Genomic DNA, 23060 nt, shown 5'->3' with positions numbered 1-23060 from the left:
CTAGTTTTTCTCCCACTGGGTTTTTCTAGCGAGGTTTTTAACGAGGCATTGACATCTCGAAGTAATGTCCAAGGGGGAGAGTTGAAATCTAAAAAACATTTTGTGAAAATCTAAAAGACAAAATATATATGGACATTACTTTGTATGTGGACTATTAACTTGATGTCCTTTTATCTTCCATAATGTATCTATAAATTGTATCATGTATGGAAATGGAAGTATGAATAAAATTATAATTTCTCTTCTTCTCTTGTCTCTTGTTTCATTTCTTTAGTATATTACAACAGCTTTAATGTTTACTAAACTTCCTATCAACAAAAAATTTGAGCCCTACTCCAACATTTATATCCATGCTATATCTAAGAAGATGCATTGGGGTGACCAGGTCAAGAACCATATTTAAAAAAAAAAAAATTTTGATATAAGGGTGGGGGTATAATTAAAATTAATTTTTCTTTCTTTCCCTTCACTTTCCATCCACTATATATTTTGAGAAAGTGAAAATGGCTGAAAAAAACTAATGTGACACCTTTCACTTTCTGTTTACTTTCCAAACAAGGGGAAAAAATAGAAAGAAAAGTCAGTTTTCAATTATTTAGTCCGCTTTTCATTTATGTTTTGGTTGCCAAACATGCTCATAATAGAGGAGCAAACAGATGTCATAGGGTTTTTTTTTTCCCCTTTCTCTTTTCCTTTCCCTTTTCTTTCTTTTCTTTTTGAGTAACAGTTAACAGATGTCATATGCGGGATTGGATTTCAAAATCTGAGCGTTGTTGTTAGACTTCTGAGCAAAGGAAGTTTGGCTTCAATTATTGTGTGGTAGGTCTTACGGATAAGACGAATACTTTTAGTTGAGATGATCATAAGTTGGAAAAAGTCTATTTAAGCAATTATACTATTAATTTAAAAGAAAAAGCAATTGTAGTAAATATTCATCAGACTTAAAACAGGAAGTTAAGTATTCATCAGATTTAAAACAGAAATGTAACATGCATGTGATTTAAATAACTAGCACATACCTGTGACACTTACAAGAAGGGAAGAAAACAGTTCTTTTAATTTTTATATACTCTTGATGATGAAATTGCACAACCACCAAATCTCCTGAAGTACAAACGTAGCAAGATTGGCCTATTAGCTACATTATTTATTCATATCATGTTCTTTCCTGGTTCTAGCCAAAGATATCATTTAGTAAGGCAAGACACCATCTCAACTTTGACGCCCAAATTTTGCTTGGTCATCATTAGAGATTGTCAAAGAAAAAATTAGTTAATGGTAGTTACGGAGTTAAGTAAAAGATCAGGTGCATCTTGATCATGACATGTGAACGACTCAGGTAACCTATATCTAGGCAGTTGTTGGTTTATGGTTGAGAACTTGGATCCTCTTTAGGGCTTGTTTGGTTCGCTTTTTTGCGCCATGGAAAATCTTTTCTCCTCTTGACAGCCCCTCCACGTCGACAAAACATGTTCTAGGGTTTTCGTTTCCCAGTTTGATTCGCTTCTCTCCCTTGTCCCTCTAGCCGCAGAAATCCCCTCCACCTCAGATTTTTTTTTCTTTCCCTCATTTCCTTTGAAAACGAGAGGAAATCACCTCCGATCTGTACTATTGTCAGATCTCGGGGTTTTGGGGGGAACTATTCGCGCCTTTGGTTTCTCTACGAGGCCTGCGGGAGTTCTGTACCGTTGATTTTGTGCTTGATTTCCATAGAAGAAGGCCCTAGTTCCTATTTGTTGGTGTTTTTGCTAGATTTTGGTAAAAAAACAGCGCATTTATTGGAAAAAAATTTTGGTTTTTTGCCGACTTGGGTCTTACTAGATCTTGATATATTTCAGACCTAATGTATGATTCTCAACTCAGAATTGATTTGTGTTCAATATTTTGTATGATTTAGAATTATTATGATAAAATTTTGCATTTTCTATAGCTATCTAAAAATTAACATAAGTTTATCTAAAAATATAATTGTAATTAACTAAAAATATTACTTAAAATGTTACTATAATTAACTAAAAATTATATTAATTATTATAAATATAATTGAAAATATTACAGAAATGAACTAAGAATTATCTTAATTTATCTTAAATTAACTGAAAATATTACTGAAAATATTAACTGAAAATTAACTTTAGATCTTGTTATACGTCATTTAAGTTTTGATTATTGACATTGCATATGAATGCTTGCTAGGTATATTAATTATTTTAATTTGATTTTTGCATCGTAGATGGATGGTGATGGGGATTGTACCGACGAACAAAGTATTGTTAATATGGTTCAAGGTGCTGCACTATCTGTTTTTGTTATAATAATTATATTCATAAGGAGAATGCAAGCTAGACGTAAATCAATACGTAGTGGTCCAAGTGAGGGAAAAAAAAGACAAGAGAGAGCTAGAATTGAAGACATAGAGCGTATTTATAATGGTTTTAGTGATAGTTGTGTGAATGATATTAGAATGTAGAGTGGTGCTTTTGTTAAACTAGCAAGTATAATGAGGAACAATAGGCTTCTAAAAGACTCAAGAAATATAACAGTGGAAGAATAACTTATCATGACACTGAACATTTTGGATCATAAATCTAAAAATCACATTATGAGATCTCATTTCGTAAGATCGGGAGAGACAGTTAGTAGATATTTTAATAAGGTTTTACAAACAATTATTCTTCTGCTTGGATGCTACATGAGACAAGCCACAATGATACTCCCCAAGAGATCGTTAATAACCAGCTATACTATCCTTATTTCAAGGTATATCTACACTTTAACCACAGTATATGTATAATCAATAAAAATAAATGATAACTTAGTAATATGATACATGTATTATAGGATTGTATTTGTATGATAGATGGGACTCATGTTGATGCAGTGCTTCCGATTAATCTTATTGCACAATTTCGAAGCCGCAAAGGTGTTACACAGAACGTGCTTACAGCTTACACCCCAAACAAATTGTTCACATATGTCTTAGTTGTAGGCATCAAAAATTACCTATAGGTTCTCGCACGTAGCTCGAGAAGAAGCGAAGATGATAAACATCATCATCTGAGTCAAACGAGATTATCTGATGTCGTAAAAGAGCTAACGAGTGCACAAAGCAAGTCAACAGAGCGTACGAGTCAACAAAACAACGAAATGTGCAAAACGACGGAACAAGACCAAACTGGAATGTCCAGAGAAGCCTCTGGAAGCCGAGTCATATCAAAATGACTCAGCCAAGCTAGGTGGCTCGGCCAAGGCCGAGCCACCATAGGGTGGCTCACGCCTAGAAACACCGAAAACGCGTATTTTGATGTTTTTCTCAAGATTTGTTCATTCCAAAGCCTCCCAACTACTTGGATATCATCCCTAAATGTGGTTAGGCCATTATTAACTGAAGATAAGGCCAAATCACTTGTTCTTATCCAAAAATACCGCAACTGAAGCCTATAAACACAAGTCTATGGTCCTATATGCAGGAGATCTGAAATTAGAGGCGAGGTGCTGTCAAATTGGAGTGTGAACCACGAATTTCAGAGGAGGGCTAGTAGATCTTGGTAAACTCTAGCATAAAGAGGGAGCTATTCGAAGGATCTAAGGCCCGTTTCATCATTCCTTGATATCAGACTTTGTTTTGATCTCGAGAAGAGTATTAATCTCACTTTGTTGAGATTATTTACTTCCGCGATTGTTTCTTTTATGAAGCAAGAGCATTGATCTTTTATTCTAATCAACTGGATCTGATCTACAATGGTTCACGGATAAACCTCGACACAAACAAAGATCCCACGTAAGCAGCGGGTGATAAACATCTTTTGCGTGTGTTTCTAGAGAGTTGTATTTTTATTTTTATTTGTGTAAGAAAAGTCTTATAAAAAGACTAACTCTTTTAAAATTATTGTAAATGATTGAAGTTGTAATGAGTTCCATGAAAAAACCAACTTTCAATGCAAACACGCTGGCGACCACAGTGGGAGCCAACAGCCTCGTTGCCGAAATCCTAGACAGCAACTCGGCCAAAATCCAAAACTGTAACTCGGACAAATGCTAAGATGTCCGAAAAACATCATCCACCCAAGAGTGGCTCGGCCAAAGCCGAGCCACCGAGCTCAACCTGGCCCGCACCTGCCTCGCCTCCCGCAGCCACTTTTGAGTCTCCATCTTCTTTTGTTCCCATCCCTATTGATCCCGTAGCTCCGGTAAAGTCCGACAACAGTGTGAATCTCTCCCAATTCAAGATGAAGATCATGGATTACCTTAGTCCTTTGCACGAAGAACGAGGTAAAACTCTAGTTAAAAAATAATTAGGTCCGGTGAATGAACCCTAAGTAATTCGTCAGACTGGGGGTCGTGTGTGTCCTCTCAACAAGTTAAGGACCTCCCATATTGAGAAAGTACATGTAACCGCTCGCCTCGGATTGCGAGTTAAAGTCCAAGAGCCCTTTGAGGTTCCGCGCTCACGAAAGCATGGTTCCAAACGAGTGACTCTTGAGAACGCCAACGAGGCGTTATGTCCCCAAAAGGAAACATGTTCGTCAGAAAACAACGACGTTATACCGAGGAAATCATGCCAGCACGCGATAGGTTGCTCCAGTAATCATGCCGATGAGTTGTACTATCAGGCTGGGGTACGAACAAGTCTTGAAAGAGAAGTATCTGGAAAATAGATTTTTACTGTCCATACGCCATGCTCATCAAGGTAGTATTATCAGAGTATAGCTGCCCTAAGACAGCTCCACAGAGGGTCTCGGTATTTGAAAGGCTTTCCATTGAAATGTCGAAGCCTAAGCCAAGGTGTTTCCTCAAGAGAAGACTGGTCATTCAAGATGATGAACTCCTAGAAGTCACCACAACATGACCGACAAAGGGAAGTCAACATGACGTTCCAGTCCTGACTCTTTGCAGTTGATATCCCAACGTTAACTCGGCTATGCTCCAGAACTATCAGACGTAGGGATTATCAGAATATGCAAAGAGGGCTATCCTCAGATGGTGAAACATCGGATGCTTGTTCTGCAGTCACCTTAGACAACACGATGTCTAGCACAGGATGAGTCCGGGAGGCGTTCACTATCACTCCCGACCAGTTAGCTCAAATGCTCGAAAATGATCTAGCTAAGCAAAAAGAAGAGCTCAGAGCTGAGATGAAGATGAAAATGGAGTTGAACATGCAGCGCATGAGGCAATTACATGCCCAACAACTTTAGTCCTTATCAAATCAGCAGGGTGAATCCAGTCATCGTAACAATACTAATGAAGTAGGCAGCGACTCGGAAGTGGATGAAATATCGACGCTGATACTCCTCCTAACAACAATAACCTTGGGGGTGGTCCGATGGAGTCTTCTCAACCTTCTTAGCAACCCCCAAAGAAAAATGTAGGCGAAGATAAGAAGATGAAGGACCTCGAGAGCAAAATCAACGCCTTGATGCCCGCTCAAGAGGTGAGGAAGACTGGCATACCGTGTCCATACCCAAGAGAGTGGGAGTCAATTCCGTATCCAGAAAAGTTCAATCTAATTAATTTTACACCATTTCACGGGAGAGGTTCACCCACTCAGCACCTAATTTACTTCAAGTCCTACCTAGGCGTGATCTCCGACAATAAATCTTTGATGGTCCGATCATTCGTCGGCACCCTTCGTGGAGCCGTTTTCGAGTGGTACCGTCGTCTTAAGCCAGGGAGCATCAATAGTTAGGATGACATGAAGAGCATGTTCCTCACAAACTTCTTCGACGATAACACTGAAGTATTAATCGGGACACTATTCGATGAGAAATAAAAAGACAGAGAGTCGGTCAATAACTTCGTCAAACGCTTCCGGAGGTAATGAATTGCCGAGATCCGATCACAAAAGATTTCATCCTTCAAACATGTCACAACAATCTTTCTTTGAATGTGCTAGAAGCCATGGGCGTGACACCATCTAAAACCTGGAAAGAGTTAAAGGTGCACGGAGAACAAGTCGAACGCTTCCTCAAAAGGAAAAAGGCTGAAAGAGGTCAACCGACAGCTAGTGCTCTGAAGCAAAACTTTATCCCTCATGGTAAAGGAAAGACGCTGACAAATGAAATAGATATGAATCAGACATTCCAACTGCAATCGTAACGGCAAGTGCCACAAAAGTCGCCTTCTTAGTGGCAACAGTGACCTCAAAGGCAGCAAAAGACTTTTGAACCAAAATTCCCAAAGGAATACTCCTTTAAGGAAGATGAAGTTCCTGCTATCTTCAAATACCTCTTGGATAATAACAAAATCAAGTTTCCTCCAATCACTGATGAGGAGGAAGCCAAGAAGACAACGGATCCAAGATATTATGCATTTCACAGGCGGGTCCATCATCCCACTAAGATATGCTACACCCTTAAGGACAAGATATAAGCCTTAATTGATGTCGGTATCATCACTGTAAAGCAGCCCACGGAGAAGAAAGTGGGCATGAATGCGGATTCTATCAGTTTCAGTTCTGTCCCTCTATCATGGTTTCAGCCAAAGTCCGTATCTAAGGTTGAGATGAAGATCATTAACGACGACCCTCATGGATAATGTCAGAAGGAGCTTGTGCAGCACACGATCCCTAATGGTGAAATTATTTGGGTCAATCTAGATTTTCTTAAAGATGAACAATGGGCGGGGTCCTCATCCAAGAAGAAGTCCAAGGGTAAGGGCAAATCTTGTTGTCCCGCCACAGCAATCCCTAAGAAAGATGATGAAAGCATCCCTACCTTATCACTTTCTAAAGATGAACATTTGTATTTCACTGGATACATCGGATCCAGCGCTGTCAACCGGATACAAGTCGATCTGGGTTTCGCTGTTAGCATCATGCCATTCTGATTAATATACAATCTCCAAATCCCTGCCAGCAAGTTGGCTTCGACAAGCACTATTATCTACAGATTCAATACTAGTGGGTTCAGACTATTAGGTAAAATCCGGGTGAAATGCCAACTTGGAGATTTAAGGTTCGAGGTTACGTGCTACGTGATCGATGTAGAAACCTCCTATAATTTACTATTGGGTCGACTCTGGATCTATGGTAATGTTATAGTCCCCTCCACCCTCCATCAATATCTAAAATATGTAAACACTAACAATGAGGTCAAGACGATGGTCACGGATAATCAACCGTTTAAGGGGTTGGAAAATTACTTTACTGACTCTCTTTTTTATAGTGCTAAATCTGATACTGAAACATCGGCCCAAGGTATGGACAGTGAAGAAGAAGATGATAGCGAAGCTAGGCTTGATTACAATGGAGATTTTATACTAAACGACATTGTACCATTTGTAGTCAATTTTAACGATGGTGAATCGTCAGATGGTAGTTATAATTGGCAACTTACCAAAGAAACAATAAATAACGATTTAGAGTATTCGCCTTATCTTGATAATATAATGCAGGGGCTGTATGATAACCCTGATGTATATGCCGCTTCGTTGTCTTGCATGACGAAGAAGCATGTCCAATACTCATTTGGAACAACCCTCGTCATTCATGCTAAGGCAGGGGGTGAAAAGGAGTTAATTTTCGGCAAGGGGGAGATATCTCCACCATCAGATACTTTCTCAAAGAAAAATAGTGATGATGAGAGAGCCGGTCCTTACTTATTCAGATACAGCTAACAATCACGTAACTTCATGAAGAAATGGGGATACAACTTCACACTCGAAGAAGGTCTTTGTTTTGGTCGAGGTCTACGAGTTCCACCTCATTCGGCCTATGTACTGAAAGGAAAACCCGAATTATTATGGCTATAAAAGGGGTCTGGGCTATGTCTCTTCATCCGATGACGAATTTTGCTGGCAAGTCATCAACTGATTAGTAAATAAGGACGTATACTTATCCAATTCCTCAAAATTGGAACTCTGACATCAGTCTTGGAGAAATGTTCAAAAGCCTGATGTTGAATATGGTCACGGTCGATCCCGCCACAATGGAGGAAGACGATCAATTGCCAACTTAGGAAGATCCTTGAATCCATAACCTAAATATCCAATATAGCGATAGATTTGATTAAAGAGAGCATCCCACCGAAGACAAAGTGGTCCAAGTGAACATGGGTGACGAATCGAATCCGAAGCCCATATTCGTTAGCGACAGTCTTCCACCAGACAAGAAGGAAGAGTTGATTGCCCTCATCAGGGAATACATAGATGTTTTCACCTGGAATTACGAAGATTAACCAAGACTTTATCCAAACATGGCAATGCATCACCTTAACATCAATCCGGATGTAAAACCTATCAAGCAACAGCAAAGACGGTTTCGTCCGCAAATTATGGAAGCGATTAAGTCTAAAGTTAAAAAGCTAATCGACTCGGGTTTTATCAAGGAAGAGGAACATCCCGACTAGCTAGCAAATATCATACCGGTCCTTAAAAGAATGAAAAAATTAGGATCTGCATCGACTTCAGAGACCTGAACATCGCTTTCCAAAGGACGATTTCCCTCTCCCGATCACGAACGTCATCATCGACAATACGTGCAGATTCGAGAGAATGTCTTTCATGGATGGATTCTTAGGCTATAATCAAATCAAGATGTACCCGAATGATGAAAAGCATACCACGTTCAGAATGCTCTTTGACATCTTTTGCTACACAGTCGTGCCCTTCAGCCTGAAGAATGCGGGTGCCACATACCAATGGGCGATGATGAAGATTTTCTAGGAACACCTTCGGAAGACCGTCGAGTGCTATGTTGATGATTTGGTCGTGAAAAGTTGTAATAAAGATGACCATACCAAAGATTTGAGGATGATATTCAATCTCATGCAGAGTCACTAATTGAAGATGAATCCCATCAAGTCTTTTCTTAGAATGTCCAGCGGCAAGTTCCTCGGATATATCGTCACCACTAAGGGTATCCATATTGATCTTGATAAAGTAAAGGTGATACATGAGTTACAACCCCCAAGAAACCTCAAAGAACTCAGAGGACTACAAGGGTGATTAGCTTATATCCACCGGTTCATCTCAAATCTATCTGGAAAATGCCAAACATTCTCTAAGCTCACAAAGAAAGGTGTGTCATTCATTTGGGATGATGCTTGTCAAAATTCATTCAATGATATCAAAGCATATCTGTTAAATCCTCCTGCTCTTATTGCACCAAAGTTAGGAGAATCATTCTTGATTTATGTCAAGGTGACGAACCACTCTTTAAGTGCTTTACTAGCATAAGACGATGATAATAGTTACGAACAAGCGATATATTATCTGAGTTGGACTCTGGTACGTGCTGAATCTCGATATCCAATGATCGAGAAGGAGTGTCTCTCTTTGGTGTTTGCTATCCAGAAGATACGGCACTACCTAGTTGGACAGAAGATCTATGTCATTTCCAATGTCAACCCAGTCTGGATATTCATGACGCAACTGGCTTCTATAAATTAGCGGTTAGTGAAATGGGCACTGCTCTTGTCCCAATACGAACTGTACTTCAAACAATAGAAGTCGGTCAAAGGACAAGCGATTTGTGATTTTTTAGCAGCTAACCCTACAACGGATGCAGGCGAATTATATAAAGATTTGTCGGATGAAACTCACAAAGTCAACACCACCTCTCATCAACAGGTATGGTAATTGTACTTCGATGGTGCTTCCCGAGCAACTAATGTGGTAAGTATTCCCGGATGTTCTAAAATTTCCTTAGGAGTTGGAGTTATCTTAGTTTCCTCGGAGAAACATATGATGCCTTGAGCCTATTCACTCACCGAGCCATGTTCTAATAACGTAGTCAAATACAACGCGCTACTCATTGGACTCAGTTTCGTCAAAGAGCTGGGGGGGTCAAGTATCTTAAAGCTTTTGGTGATTCTCAACTAATAGTCAACCAAATTCGAGGAAAGTACATATTTAGGAATCAAGACCTGATACCGTACCACAAGGCGGCTATCAAGATGGCAAGCTCGTTCGAAGAATCCTTCATCAAGTACATCCCACGTCTCCAGAACGCATACGCAGATGCACTGATGACATTAGTGCTATCTCTAGTATAGCCTCTCGATACAGAATAATGGGTCACTATGAGAACTCACCAACTCTTCACACCAGACTGTGCCTTGGACATCAAGGAGGCACACTCGGTTAGAATTAAACTCGAGCCTCGAGATTGGTGATTTCCTATTATTGACTATGTCATGTACGGTATTTTTTTGGAAGACTATGTCGTGTACGACATTTTGTCGGAAGACATAAAAGAAAGAGACTCGATCCGACGAAGAGTGCTGAGATTCTATTATAACACGACAATCCAGACATTGTATCGTCATGCATACGATGATTTACTACTCCGATGCCTTTCGACCAAAGAGGTGGAGGAGGCTCTCAAAGAAGCGCATGACGAAACCTATGGTGCACATCAGCCCGATCCTAAGCTCTATAATCGTCTCAGAAGAATAGGATATTATTGGCCAACCATGATCAAGGACGCAGTTGAGTATGCTCGATGATGTCATACATGTCAAATACATGTAAATTATATGCTTCAACCCCGGAGCACTTACACCCTTTGGCCACTTTATGGTCATTCGAGACATAGGGAAGGGCATCGTTAGTCCTATTTTTCCACCGTCAGCCAAACGTGACTATTTTATTTTCGCAATAACCGATTATTTCTCAAAGTGGGACGAAGCAGTTCTACTCAAAGAAATAAAGACAAGTGACATCGTCAAATTAATCAAACATCATATTATCTATCGATACGGTGTTCCAAGATGAATCGCACACGACAATGGCCCTCAATTTGTTAGCAACGCATTAATTAAATTCTATGAAAAGTTTAGAATTTAAGACATCTTGTCGATGGCATACAATCCTACAACGAATGGATTGGCTGAAGCCTTTAACAAGATAATTATTAAGATTCTGTCAAAGCTCGTGAGGACTAATAAACGAGACTGGGATGACAAACTCAGCGAAGCTCTCTGGACATATCGCACCACAGTCCGCACACCTACCGGAGCGATTCCGTACTCTCTGGTGTATGGATGTGAGGATGTTCTTTCCCTAAAAATCCAAATTCCATCCCTTCGTATTGCTCTCACAGCAGAGATGACGACGGAGGAACAACATCAGAAACGTCTCGAAGAACTTGAGATGTTAGACAAAAAGCACTTAGAAGCTCAGCAGCAAATTGAATTTTACCAGGCTAGAATCTCTAGGGCTTTTGATAAAAGAGTCCGACAACGAAGCTTCAAGGAAGGAGACTTGGTCTCACCGTCTGGCGATCAATGATACTCAACTCCAAGAAGAAAGGCAAATTCTAACCCAAATGGGAAGGATCGTTTGTGATAGAGACGGTCTACTCAAATGGTGCATATCACCTAATCACCAAAGACGGTGACAAGCTCATGATGTTAATAAATGGGAAGTTCCTAAAAAAGTATTATCCTTAGTACGTTCAGGATAATATATTTAATGGGAAGTTCCTGAAGAATGCTATGCAGGGTATTATTAATGATAACCCGAGATCAGCTAATTATTCAAGATGAAGACCAGTCATCTAAATAATTAATCATTAATCATAGATAAGAAGTGATTAAGAACCCCCCATGGTGGCTATTTAATCATTTCCAAAGTGATTAAAACCCTTCCACTGTGACTTTCCGAGCACTCTTTTATAGAGATGAGATTTAATGACCTCATTCGGTCAATCTTCTCTCACGAAACTCCTATGATGCACCTGTGGAGTGCATGAAGATTCACAATTCTCTACCACAAGGTCCCCTACTGATCAAATTAATTAACAGTGGGTCTACCAAAGTTCTTTCGGTTGAGTTCATCCAAACTCCCAATGTGTTTGTACACTTAACACTCCCAATGTTGAAGTCCCAACACAATACTCAAAAGTATAAGTTGCTAATCCATGGCAATTAGCAAACCCCTTTCATGTTAAGTCCCTGACACTTGATACTAAAAAACCCCACCGAGTGATTCGTACAAGTCAACATTCCCTCTATTATTTGTACCACACTCCCACTGCTCGTTTGGTCAAACCTTCCTATAGTTAGGACCAAAGCCAAAATCTCATCTTGATTCCTTCAATGAATAAGCGGTTCACTTTCAAATCGGACTTCCTTTTCGATAAATGAAAGGCCTCCGCCCAAGTTGAACGATCAAACCTATAAAAGTTAGGGTCGTCTCAATAACCCCCACCTGGTCAAACCATCAAACAGTTAGGACCACAATCGTCCCCATTGGTCAAACCTATAAAAGTTAGGGCTAAGGTCTGAATTCCATCTCGATAAATGAGAAATTTTATTTTTAGATCAGGTAACCAATCCTATAAAAGTTAGGGTTATCTGGATCTTTTTGATTCTCAAAGTAGAGATCTCACTCTTAGTCTCACCTTCAAGATTCTCGAAGTGGAGATCCCACTTTGACTTTCTTATACAGCAGGAGATAGAATATAAAATTCTTTCTCTCCAGCATCGGGTTCGTCTTTACCCCAAAAGAAGGCCTGGAGATAGAATATAAAATTCTTCCTCTCCAGTATCGGGTCCGTCTTTTCCCCAAGAGAAGACACAATCTTTTAACAACACCAAAATTCATGTCTGAACGCATGGAGAATTTTATCCTGAATCCTAAGTAGGGATAAGTCAACGCCTAATACACGTTGTTGATTAGTCTTTTACCATAAAAAGGACAAAAACACATGTATTCGACATCGTAGCAGGTCGTTATTAATAACGTCAAAATCTGTGCCTTACACGCATGAGGAATTTTATCCTGAATCCTAAGTAGGGATAAGTCAACGTCTAATACGCGTTACCGGTTAGCATATTTCTATAAAAATAGCAAAGTCTACGTATTCGGTATCATAGCACTAAGTCTAAGAGAGTTTATTCTTTTACCGCAACATTATATGTGAAACAGACTTAGATAATTCACATGCTAGCCCGATTCAAACAGTGATTGGTAAAGGCGCATCAAACCAGTTGATGGCTGAGGGTTTGCTAAAAATCTTATAAGTATTATGGTTGATTATTCCAAACAGAATGAGAAATTATAATAAAAAATACAACAAACACAAAGGGGGGAAATATCTTCTATTAATAAAAAAAATTGAGTCTGTAGATACTAAAAAGAAGCAATCAATCTATATTGAGCTTGTGACTCTGGACTTGTTGTTTTAATTTGGACAATTCCTCTACATAGGCTTCCTCGAGCTCGCTCTGCAATGTGGCCTTAATGGATTCTTCATCAGCAGCCAAACCTTCGCAGCCTATGCCTTCATTGTAGCCAACTTCCCTTTGGAAAGTTCTAACTACTCAGACAACACTACTCGAGTGTGCTTCGCACGGACCTTCGTCATCTCCAAGACGGCCTGAGCCTCTTCCACCACTTTAACCTCTAGCTTGAGTCATTCTATTTCGACGGTACCTGATGTGAGAGAAGAATCAAGGTTGCAAAGGGTCGCCAATTTATCAGTGAGGGCTATCTCCACCTGGCGAACACGATCTTGTTGCTCCCGAATCTTTAAATCAGTGGACACTCGAGCATCGCGCCATACCTGCAACCTGTCTTCCATCTGAGCAGCCACGTATGAAGGAGCGCTTGTAGCTTGGAATTTTTTTAAATTCAGAAACTCACACTCAAGACGGTCCAAGTCTGCAGTAATAGCATCTACCAGATCTAAATGTCCTTTATTCCTCATGAAGGCCACTTGACATTCGAGATACAGTTTGAAATGATGAAGAGAAAATTCTTTGCTGAGAAGCTTGCCAATCATCTCGTCCACGAACGAGTAGAAAGAACTAACTTCTATTAGAGGATGACTTTATCTAGGTCATCACTTGATAGCAGCGCCTTGATGAAGTCATGAAGCTGAGATGAGAGCCCTATGAGGAAAAGAAGAGATAAGTATTTTGAAATATAAAATATCTCTAAGTCAAATAACAGAGTGGAATTTACCAACGCCGGCAGAGCTTTCCTCAATTGAACGCCCCGCACTTGGTTCCGCCTGTCCAACTTCATGAATCGATGGAATTATTGCAGGTGTAACAGCTGTTGACGCACTAACTTCTTCAGTTGGTCTCACAGCTTGTTCAATAAGGCTGGCACCCGTAGTTGCGGCGGTCGCTACGGTCGTCGGTTCTGAGGGGATGACGAGCTGAGTCTGAGGAATCGATGACTGAACCTCGATAATAGTCTCTGCTAAAAGCAAGAAATCGAGACCCTTAGGTTCATCAAACTTTCTAACAAGACTAGTTGTATCAGTCTCAATGACTGGTTCTACGATTGGAACTCCCCTATGGTTAAGTAAAAAACCAACAAATGAGTAATTGTAACACATGGATAAAACTCACACTTGCAGGTGAACCAGCTGCAATAATTAGTTTGGTAGCCTCATGATGGGCTTGTTCTGACAACATGTCGTCAAACAGCCTGTCGTCAGATCCTAAAGGGGCTGTGTCGGTTCAAATGAGGGTGTATCCGACTCTCCGAGGGCCGCGTCATGAAAAGTTTCTTCTTCATCTGAACCCTTCATCGAAATACCTGCAGAGAGCCTAAGTGTTAAAGCAGAAGTGTAGGCGTCTAAAAATTCCTATAGGTATCCTCACATAGCTCGAGACAAAGAGAAGATGAAAAACGTCATTATCCAAGTCGAAGAGGATTATCCGAGTCAAAGAGGATCATCTGACACCGACAAGTGCATGAAGTGAATCAGCGAACCGTTGAGGACGTGGCAGCGAACCAAGTGACCTGTGCGCTTACCGGCCACCTTCAAGTGGTCCGTACACTTGTCAGCCAGCTCAACGCCATTATCTAAGTCTAGAGGATTATCCGACGCCGATGAACACATGAAGCGAAACGGCGAACTAAGTAACCTGTGCGCTCACCGGCCACCTCCAAGTGGCCCGCGCACTTGTCAGCCACCTCCAAGTGGCCCACGTACTCTTCAACCAGCTCCAAGTAGCATGCGTGCTCACCGACCACCACTAAATGGCCCGTATGCTCATCGACCACCAAAACGGTGAACCAAGTGGCCTGTACGCTCATCAGCCACCTCCATGTTACCAAAACACATGAAACAAATTGACGAAGCATACAAGTTAACGAAATGATGAAATACGTGTAACAACGAAATAAGTCAAAATCCGAAAGACTAAAATATCCGTTGGCGGCCAAGTCGCATCGAAACGACTCGGCCAAGAACCAGTGGCTCAGCCCATGGCCGAGCCACCAAATGGTGGTTCGGCCAGGTTTGATCCAAAAACATGTTTTTTGGGTTTTGACGGGATTTCTTTTGTTCCAGAGGTTCCTAACTGCCTAGATATCATCTCCAAACATGATTACATAGTTATTAACTAAAGATAAGACTGAATCTATCATTCTTATCTGAAAACCCCCCAACCGAAGCCTATAAATACAGGCCTGGGGGCTCATTTCTCGGGGGCGAAAAAATAATCAAGGGGGGGAGGTGTTGCTGGTTTTGTGAGGGCATAGCCACGAATTTCATAGAGGGTTAGCTAGATCTTGGTGATCTCTTGTGCATAAAGAGTGAATTTCGAGAGATCTGAGACACTTACCCCCTTTCCTCCGGATCAAGCCTGGCCTTGATCTCGAGAAGAGCCGTAATATCGCTTGGTCGAGATTATCATTTCTGCGATTATTTCTTTTGTGAAGTAAGAGCTTTGATTAACTTTTTTTGTTAACCAGATATGATCCGCGGTGGTCCACAAACTAACGTGTCCCCGACACAGGTGAAATTCTCACGCAAACAACAGGAGATAAACTGCTGTTGTGTGTAGTTTGACAAGAGTTGTAATCTTTTATTTTTATTGTATAAGAAGATCTTATAAAAAGATTGACTTTTCTCTTTTTTAAACTTGTAATCGATAAACGGTTGTAATGAGTTTGTTGGCAATGAAATCAACTTTTGACCCCAAACAACAGTAATAGGCGATAAACGTTCACTGTTGTGTGTTGTTTGAAGGAGATAGGTTACCTCCTCTCCAGATAGGCGCATCGCCAATCGGTTCCAACTCGAAAGCGCGTGGATTGACATGTGACTTGAGTGCCACCTTCTTCCAATTCGCAGATCAAGCCTCGTCAGGAGTGTCAGAGCTCTCGTGCATGAGCTTGGTCCGTGACTCGACTCATGAAGTAGCTGAGCTATAGTTTGAGATCTTGTGCGGTGGGTAAGGGGAGACAGTTCTTCTTCTTCTTCCTTCTCAGAAGCCACACCTAGAAGTTCAACAGTCATCCTGTTAGGATAGGTTGATAAAATGTACAATCTCGGCTTCTTTGGGGCCGGTGGAGACTTAGACAAGTTGGATCGGTGAATCCGATTAGCAATCATCAAACCTAATATTAGGTTGAGAAAAGAGTCCGACAGACCTATTCCAAGCTCCTCTTCGTCGCTGCCAGCTCCTATGCCTTCAACACTAATGATATCTGCTTTAGATGACTCTTCCTCATAAGAGAAGATGTCTTCCTCTATTACTTGTTTTCCATTATCGGAAGGATCGACGGGCTCTTTTCCACATCTCCTCTGGTATTCAGCCTCGTGAACCATCCAGGTAGCAATCTGAGCTGCTTCTTCGGCCGCCAACTCCGCAATCGGCCTCACCTGCACGTGTTCATTAGCCACTAGTAATCTCCTGCAACATAAGAATGTAAGTTCCAACCGGCATTCAGCACCTAGAAGACTGAACCTAGCACCGGTGCAACCTGTTATGCTCCATAGCAATATCCGAGCACCTTCTACTAGTCCGCCACGAGTTTGAAGCTGCTGATTCAGGTTCCCAATATATAGTACTCGGTGCTGACATCATATCTGAGCGATAGAGGATGAACCACACTATGAGATAAGTGTAGGGAGCTCCACCTTAACGAGAGGAATCTAGGTCGACGGTTTTCCTTCTCCCTGTGTGAAAGCACTAATTATGTGTCGGAGTCCGCGGTGAATATCAGAAACCATCACTGAAAGAAGGGAAAGACTTTTTGGTGGGTGAGCTGAACCACTGAATAAAGCACTTTTATTAGCAGAGCATCAGTAGACTGATACGGCACCACACATTTCTTTAACCAGATCACGAGGTAACCAGCTAAGAGAGTCGTCGACTGAATTGGCTTCACCGTCTGCCATAGGAATATTTAGAACTTAGTTCCTACAAGAAAATTACTCTCAATACCAACGGTAGTATAAGATCGAGTACTGGATTTCTCGATCAACTCATTGATCTCTGAGGGAGTTAGCGGTGCCAGCTCACAGATCGCTCGTCAGAGCTGCTATCCAAATGCTTGAATAAGTAATCCGCTAATCGCTTTAAACTTATTTGTGGTCGTGTCTTTTTCGCCAGTGGGCCAACGCCTGCAAGAGCTATCTGATAGTGACAAGTGAGAACCCACAGAGTGTTGAGGCGACCGAGCATGCATACCTTCAGTTGATGTAACTCCCGATTGGAAGAAAAGTACTCCTGATACGGCATGTTCCCCATCGGTAGACCGGAAACTTTATGCATCGCATGGAGAGCTAACCCTAGTTCTCCGTGTTTGGTCGAAAAGGTGTTTGTGTCCGGGTTATAGAGCTCTAACAATGCAAGGAAATGAGGGATGCTGATTGGCAAACCATACATGGTAGCACGAACAGCTGCATACAAACCGTTGGCCTTCAGCTCCTCACTCCATCGGTTGAGAACGTAGTTATTCATATGAGCCCACCAAAGCTTGTCTGAAGAATGAACCCAGCCATAACACCTGTGACTCATCGCAGGCATTTCTTATCCCAATCTCGCGAGATGATTTTTTAAAGTATTGACGACTATAAATAACTCACCTCGCGGTGGGTCATTTAGTGCCAACACACCGGCATGCAATCCGGTGATGCGGTTTCTGTCACTTGAACCTGGAATAGTCTGTTGGGTGATGTATCCACAATGGATGTGGTTGTGTTCCTCCGCCAAGCCCCACGACATCTCCCGTGCCATAGCTTGACATCGCAACTCAGTCAGCGAATGATGGCAAGGAATTGGGGAAAGATATAGAAAGCCTCCATCATCTTTATACAACCATTACTCAGCTTCGAAAGTTGTTCTTATTTCACAAATTATATAATATCTAATTCTTTCTATTTAATTAGTGATGGCTGATAATACATCTTTAAGCAGGAAAGATAATCATAAAGGCAAGGGTGTACCATCATCTCAGTCTCCACGCTCTCAACCCCCTCAGTCCTTGCATCAAGACGAGAGTGGGTATTTTTCTTTTCAGCAGTCATACTTTGGACAACCACCTCATGCATTTCCCAACATGTCATTCCATGATGGCAGTTACTTCCTGATGCACCATCAATTTGGATCATATATGAGCATGCTAAGTTCTCCTACTCTGCCTTCACAATTCCATAGTCCTAATATTAGTGGAGTGCAACTTTCTCCTCATAGTCGTTATGGCTCAACTTCCGAATCAGGTTCCAAACGGGTACTCATAGAAGAAGGGGAAAAACATCACCAAATCCAAAAAAGAAGAGGAAAAATACCTCAACAAAGAATAAATAGTGAGACTGGTGGTCCTCAAGGTAACAAACATATGTTTTGAAATTCCTGTTATGATGATGAGCTCATTCTATTTCTTGCCGACTTGGTAAGAAAGGGTTACAAACCCGACAAAAGCTTTAAGAGAACCGCTTTTCGTATGACTTCCCAACATATTAATGAGAAGTTTAACACAATATTCAAGTGGGAAAATGTCATGAACCACACCAAAACTTTATGTACAAGATTCCGTGATATGGAAACTTATTATAATCTTAGTAGTGCCGGTTGGGATGAAGTACCAAGACTGTCATCATGGAACCTGAATGTTTGGATAGGTGGATTGGTGTAATTAAACTTTTTTTTGCATAACCCTTGACTACTTATCTTATTTTCATGTTTTCATGAATTAATTCAACTATACTTTTCAGAACAAGAGCTTTAAGAATACTAAGCTTAGATAATATATCAATAAACCCTTGAGGTATTATGATGATCTTGCCCTTATCATCGGGGATGATCAAGCTAGAGGGGAATTTGCTAGTGATGCTTGGAAAAAGTTTAGTCGTAGCAACTCCATAAATTTTGGAGACGATGCTGACTCTCCTTTGCCTGCCTCACAATCCCCTCAAGTACACATTTTAGATGACGAGGACACTCCTCCGCCTAAGGAAGCACCCGTCACATTAAGTTCTAAGACAAATACATGTGTTGGTAAGGGTAAGGCTCGTAGGACTAACCTAGATAATGAGCTCATGCTAAAAATGGTAGATAAGATAGATGTATTCAACGCTAGCATGAAATGTGTAAATATGCATTGGACCGAGAAGTTATCCACCGTCCTATATGCTCATTTACAATACTTTAGTAATGCTAAGCTAGATACATACTACTGTCACCTCTTTTTGAATGAGCATGAAACAAGATTATTTATGGGTATATCTCTGGTTGGTCAAAAAGAAATGATTAATGTCTTTCTCAACAAAGAGGGTTGAAGTCCGATAGAATATGTGTGTACATGGTATTTTGTAATTCTCACTTCTAACATACTTGTGAAATCCATTTTGGTGAAAGACTATTATTGTTTAACTTAGGCAACTACTCGTAGGAATGTTATTTTTGTGTTTGTGGAACATTACAATGGTGGAACATATTATTGTAATATGTAGTAAGTATTTATATGCCTCTATATTATAATATTTACCTTTCATGATGTGAATGTTGTAGAACACTAACTTTTACACCAAAATTGTGACTGCAGAAACTTTATAAGTCACCATACGATCATGACAACTGATAAACTATCTGAGAGGCAAGCAACCTACAATGTACACACATTGTATTGGATGTCTATTGCTGTGAGTGATTAAGGTATTCGGTTGTCATGCCCCGAATTTAATTTGGTGACCTTTTTACTTTTAGGCTATGATGATTATCAAAATTTCTGAGATTAGCAACCTGCAATATCTATTGATATTATACTGGATGGCTAACAATGATGATATTAACCAAATTCTGAGCCCTAAGCCATAATCAATAGCCAGTAGCTAACTACTTGATGGCAATAGTTGGTGTTGTTGATTGGTTGGTTGGTTAGTGTTGTTGGTTGGTTGGTTTGCGTTTCTTTGCATATTGTCCTCTAATCTTTGCCAAAATTTGGTGCTGATTACATGTACTCGGGATTGTTGGTTGGTGTTGTTGGTTGGTTGGTTGGTTGGTTGGTGTTCATGGATGGCTGGTGGGTGTTTCTTGGTTTATTGGCTGATTGGGTTTTTGTGTGCTATTTGGGCTTGTAGTATTTTTGTGTTTTTGTTTAGCTCTATGTTGTTGGGTATTGTGGTTGCTATTTGTGCTCGTCGTCGAGCTCACGTGGCTTTTTTTGTACTATACTGATTTGAGCTTGTTTAGCTCTATGTTGTTGGGTTGTTGTGTGCTATCTGTGCTCGTCATTGAGCTCCCGTGGCTGTTTTTGGTTACTTTGCTGCTTCGAGCTTGTTTAGCTCTATGTTGTTGGGTTTTTGTGTGCTATTTAGGCTCATCATTGAGCTCCCATGGCTGTTTTTTGTTACTTTCCTGCTTCAAGCTTGTTTTGCTCTAAGTTGTTAGGTTTTATGGTTGCTATTTGTGCTCGTCGTCGAGCTCACAAGGCTGTTTTTTGTTACTATGTTGATTCAAGCTTGTGTTGGCATGTGTTGTACTTCATAATTTCATGTTTAGGTTTTTAGTTTTTTGTTCGATCTTTGTTGGTTTTCAGGTTTGTGTTTGTGCTAGCTTTGTGGCTGTTTGTGATGATGATGAACACACATTGTCCAGGTCTTCAGTTTGTGCTGGCTTTGTGGTTGGTTTTCAGTTTGAGTTCATGTCCATAAATCTTATGGGCACACATTGTTCAGGTGCTGCTTGAGTTCATGGCCAAGTTTTGTGTGCACACATTGTACGTGTGCTAATGCTATTTTGTGCACTGTTTGTGCTCTGTTTTTGTGTACATATGACCAGTTTTTGGCCTGGTTGGTGCTCAGTTTTTGTGCATTGTTTGTGCTCAGTTTTTGTGTACATATGACCAGTTTTTGTGTTGTTGGTTGGTGTTGTTGGTGCTGTTTTGTTCAGGTTTGTTCTCAACCAGGTTTTGTGCACATATGACCAGTTTTTGGGCTGGTTGGTGCTCAGTTTTTATGCTTAGTTTTTGTGCACTTTTTGTGCTCAGTTTTTGTGTACATATGACCAGTTTTTGTGTTGTTGGTTGGTGTTGTTGGTGTTGTTTTCTTCAGGTTTGTTCTCAGCTAGGTTTTCTGCACATATGACCAAGGTTGTAAGAGGTGCTGCTTATTCATATATGCTCAGGTTTGTGACCATATTTTGTGTGCATGTTTGTGGGTGTTCAGCTGGATTTATTGATTTTGATATTGTTTGTGGGTGTTCAATCTAAGCTATGATGATTGTTAATTTTTTTGAGATTAGCAACCTGCAATATCTGTTGATATTACACTAGATGACTAACAATAATGATATTGAACAAGTTCTGAGCCCACAGTCATAATTCGCATATACATGTGGCTGATTTATTTGACATGGTGTCAAGGCATATTTTCAAATGATTTTTTGCACATAAAGTTCATCAACAGGCATAAATTATCAGGTTTGATGCGATTTCATATTTTCAAATGATTTTTTGCACATAAAGTTCATCAACAGGCATAAATTATCAGGTTTGATGCGATTTGCTATGTTATATACATATTTATGGCATAAAGTTCATCAACAGGCATAAATTATCAGGTTTGATGCGATTTGCTATGTTATATACATATTTATGGCTAATCAGGTTATTTATATATTTTTTATAGGTTTCATAAGAATTTTTAGCCAATTCAGGTATGTATTTCATAAATTTATGAATAATCAGGTTATTACAAGTCTTGTTTATTTTTTTTCTTGGAAAACAGGTTTCATGTTATTTTTTATCTCAAACAGGTATATTTCTGGTCAAATCAGGTATGCAGTTTATACCAGTTGATTCATATGATTTCAAGTTTCGTATGATTTCATTTACACAAACCGAAATTTATAATGAATTCGGGATATTATTATTTGTTCATGTTATATTCGTGCTTTTATATGATTAACATTACCTCCCATAACAAACACAAATAAATTTGTCTATAATTGGAGGTAATCTTACCATGGTGACCATAAATACTTTTTCCTACCCACTTCAAAACCAACCAAACATAAGAAAAGTGGAAAATGTCAAATCAACAAAAGTTTTCTTTTTTTTTCCATGCAAACCAAACACAAGAAAAGTAAATACATTGTTTTCCCATCATATTTTACATGCGAACAAAACCAAAACAATTTATTTCTTAGAAAAGTTTGGAAAACTCAAAACTTAAATTTCTTTACATGGAATTGCATTTCCCTATATCTAGGAAACGAACCAAACAGCCCCTTACTATCAAAAAGTAGTGGAAAGACCACTACTTGTAATCACAATCATTGATTATACAATAGATGATTGTGATTTATTTTAAATTTAATACCCATCACACATCCTGTGAATTACTGTTCATTCCTAATTTGCATTTGAAGAGAAAAAAAATCATATCACGTATTAGATGAGTGATTGAGAATTGTCCATCTTACTACTAGGAGCTAAAAAATATTGGAAAAATGAAGATGACACAAAGCTGCTACACATTAACAATTGAGAAAGTAGAAAAAGTAACATTTCTAAAGAAACAAACATGTTTTTTTCCCCTCAGAAGTAACAAAAATAAAATTTATTTCTTTTACTACAGATAAATCGGCCCTAAACAAATAGACTTGTTATAGTTAAAAGTTGTATTCTCTCTCTTGCTTTTTCATAGTTGAAGCAAAACAAGACAAATCATACATACAAAGTATGTAAGTATAAATTTAACAAAAGTAGAACTTTAAAAAAAATAGTTTTTTAAAACGTATTTAGAAATAAGATATCAACAAAAACTTATATTTCATTCGCTTCATTTTAGAAAATGCGGAAAGTGAAATACAAAACACTTTTATTGGGCTTTTTTCTACTGATACTAGGTATTGGAAGTCCAG

This window comes from Asparagus officinalis, unplaced genomic scaffold (genome assembly GCF_001876935.1).
Source record: "Asparagus officinalis unplaced genomic scaffold, Aspof.V1 AsparagusV1_Un153, whole genome shotgun sequence".
Taxonomy (NCBI): Eukaryota; Viridiplantae; Streptophyta; class Magnoliopsida; order Asparagales; family Asparagaceae; genus Asparagus; species Asparagus officinalis.
Note: the sequence above shows the minus strand (reverse complement) of the source record.